General features: G+C 37.6%; 1 pseudogene; it reads right to left on the reverse strand.

Annotated features, from left to right (window-relative positions):
- Positions 1-1,873: 1,873 nt before the first annotated feature.
- LOC109434130 (vacuolar-sorting protein SNF8) lies at positions 1,874-2,755 on the reverse strand (annotated as a pseudogene).
- Positions 2,756-3,490: the final 735 nt, after the last annotated feature.

Here is a 3,490-nt window from a genome sequence, read left to right on the forward strand (position 1 = left end):
AATATTTTATCAGATTTATGCCTAAGTATTTGTTTTGGTGCTAATATAAATGGTAATGTGTTCTTTCTTAAGACTATTCTTTTTTAGAGCAGTTTTAGGTTCACAACAAAATTGAGAGAAAGGTACAAAGATTTCCCATATGCCCCCTGCCCTCACACATACATGGCTTCAGCCATTCTCAACATCTCTCTCCAGAGAGGCACATTTTTTTTATAATTGATGAACCTACATTGACATGTCTTAATCACCCAAAGTCCATAGTTTACATTATAGTTCACTCTTAGTGTTATATGAGATCTGACAATTAAATTCACGAAATCATCTTAGAAAAACTGCTACATACCTCATTGTTGAATATCACTAAGGTCACCTTCGAAGTACTCCCCTTGGGAAGCTATGCACCAACCCTAGCGCCTGGTCCACCCTTCAAAGCAATTTTGGAACTCTTTTTCTGGAATGGCCATCAGAGCTGTCAATGTATTACCCTTGATTTCCTGAATGTCATCAAAATGTCTTCCTTTCAATATTTTTTTTATCTTGGGGTAAATAAAAGAAGTCATTGGGGGCGAGATCAGGTAAGTAGGGAGGGTGTTCCAACATAGTTATTTGTTTATATTCTATAAGCTTGGACAAATGTATAATAACCTGTATCCATCTTTATGGTATTATACAGAGGCTACTTACATGACCAACACCCAGTAAAATCTTTGGGTGTGGACAGAAACATTTCAAACAGCAATTTTTTTGCTGGGGGGAAAAGTGCATCCTGTGTGACTCAAGTGAGAGAGGAGTCTTGGAAGCTTGCACTCGGCTTCTTTCATGTGACTTTACCTTATGTGACTTTTCCTTTAGTGATTTTGCTTTGTATATGTTCACTGTAATCCACCATAGCTGTGAGTACACAAAAGACTAAAGTTTGTGTATATGTATATTTCCTACTCTGTGGGTTGCCTGAATGTTGTCTTTTTAGAGAGAAAATTTCTTAATTTTAATATAGTCTAATTTTTTTCCTATATGGTTAGTGCTTTTTGTGTCCCAATAAGAAATCTTTGACCATGAATTACGTTCTAGAAGTTTTAGTGTTGTAACTTTCATATTTAAATATAAAATCTCTTGGAACTGATTTTGTTATGGCTCAAGGTAGAAGTCAATATTTACTTTTTAGATGGATATCTGATTGACCTAGTAACACTTAAAAGACCATCATTTCCACACAGCCATGAACCTGCAGCTTTGTCATATATCAAATATCTTGTAAATGAGCATTTGTGTTTTGACTATATTCTGTTCCATTGCTCTATTTGTTCCTTAATCCATAGTAGTACCACAATATCTTACCTACTGTAGCTTTGTAAGTCTTAGTAGTGTGAGTTCTCCAGCTTGGTTTCTTTATAATGTTGTCTTAGTTATTGCTAGTTATTTGCATTTGCATGTAAAGTTTTAAATCAGCTTCCCATTTCCATAAAAAAAATGCTTGCTAAAATTCTACATTCAATTTTCTTGCATTCAATTTATAAACAAGTTTGAGAAGAACTGGTATCTTTACAATATTAAGTCTTCTAATTCATGAACATGGTTTATCCCTCCATTTATTGAGGTCTTTAAGTTCTTAAATATATTTTGCAGTATTCTGTGTAGAGGTGTTGCATGTCATAGATTTATTCCTAAATGTATATTATTTTCATTGTATCAGTTAAATTTCAACTTTGTTTGTTCTGGACATGCAGAAATACAATTCAATTTTGTATATTTCCACCCTCCCCATGTGGTTTTTTGTTTGTTTATTTTAAACAAAATTGTCCAGGTTTTATTCACCAACAGTTTCTCCCTCTTCTCCCTGCCTACTTCTGTGCCCCATTCCACACTCCTACAGTCAGGGGAGGGCTTCTCTGGCCTCCTCAGCTGTGATCTCCTGGGAGTAGGGGTCCATGAAGACAGCTGGCAGCCAGTAGGGGGCTTCCCCTGGGGTCTGCAGGTCCAGCCAAGCCAGTCCTTCCTTCAACAGGTGTTCCAGCTCTTGTCGCATTCGCTCTGTCTCCCATTTAAGACTGGCTTTGATATCACTGACAGTCACGTAGCCATTTATCTCTGCCAGCTGCAGCACCACAGAGATCCATATTAAGCTCAGCTGGAACAGACTGAATTGAGTTAAGTGCCGCCCACAGGGATGATTCTGAAAGCCAGCGCCAAGTGCCTTTAGTTTCTTGATGGCCCTGATCAGGTCGTTTTGGCTGACATCCTGGGCAAATTTGCCCCTTCCTTTTAACTCCTGTTGATGTATAATAATTCCTCCAGAGTTATCAGACCTCCATTCTGGTGCTTTAGGGCCAGGCACAGTTCCATAAGCTGGGCTCTCAGCTCATAATTGAAGTCTCCCACACCTAGCATCTCAGACCAAAATCATTTTCCAGAGGCCAGAGGATCAACCCCAATGGGGGCATACATGTCCTGGAACTGCACCCGGAACTCGAGATTCTTCAGGTTTCTTGTTTGTGCTGCTGGCAAATTCCTCCAGGTTGGTCTTGAACATGTCCAACTGCTTCGACAAATAGGCCAGCTGATCCTCAGCCAAGACTGTCCCTCTCTCCCTATACCTGGCCTCGGCAAGCTTCTTCTTGGCGATAGCGCGGGCTCCCAACCCTGGCGGTACATCCCTGTGCTGGGCCTGTACCGGCCACCCAGCTGCCGGGACCCCGGATTTCTGCTTCCTGGGATCTGCCCTCAACTTTGTATATTGTATACTTGTATCCATCATCTTGCTGAATTCATTTATTAATTCTAATGGATTTTCTAGAGATTCTCCTGGATTTTCTATATATACAATCATATTGGTCATAAATAATAACAATTTAACTTCTCACTATTTCCAAGTCTTATAGCTTTTATTTATTTTTCTTGCTTTATTGCATTCACAACTACCTCTGATATAATGTTGAAGAGAAGTGGTGCCTATGGTATTATATATTTCTTTCATTCTTGATTTGGAAAGAAAGTTTTCAATATTTCACCATTAAGTATAACATTTGTTTTAGAATATTCTCCACTCCCTCCCCACCCAAAACTTGTGCCCAAACTACACTTTCTCATTTTAAGGAAGTTCCCATCTACTCTGCTAAGAGTTTTTAAACTCTTCTTATTATAAATGGGTACTGAATTTTATCAAATGCTTTTCCTGTATCTATTTAGATGATCTTATAATTTTTACTTTATTTTCATAATATGGTGAATTACATTGATTAACTTTTTGAACATTAATTCAACCATGCATTGCTGCAATAAATCCAATTTGGACTTGATTTATTATACTTTTTTATTAACCACTGGATTTAATTTGTTAATGCTTTATTTAGGATTTTTCATATATTTTTATGAAGAGATTGACCTATGATTTCCTGTCAAAATTGGCTGGCTTCATAAAATGAATTGGGAAGTATTCCCTCTTTGCCTTTCTCTAGGTAAGATCAGTTTCATTTCCTTTTTAAATGTATAG

Source organism: Rhinolophus sinicus, linkage group LG06 (assembly GCF_036562045.2).
Source record: "Rhinolophus sinicus isolate RSC01 linkage group LG06, ASM3656204v1, whole genome shotgun sequence".
Taxonomy (NCBI): Eukaryota; Metazoa; Chordata; class Mammalia; order Chiroptera; family Rhinolophidae; genus Rhinolophus; species Rhinolophus sinicus.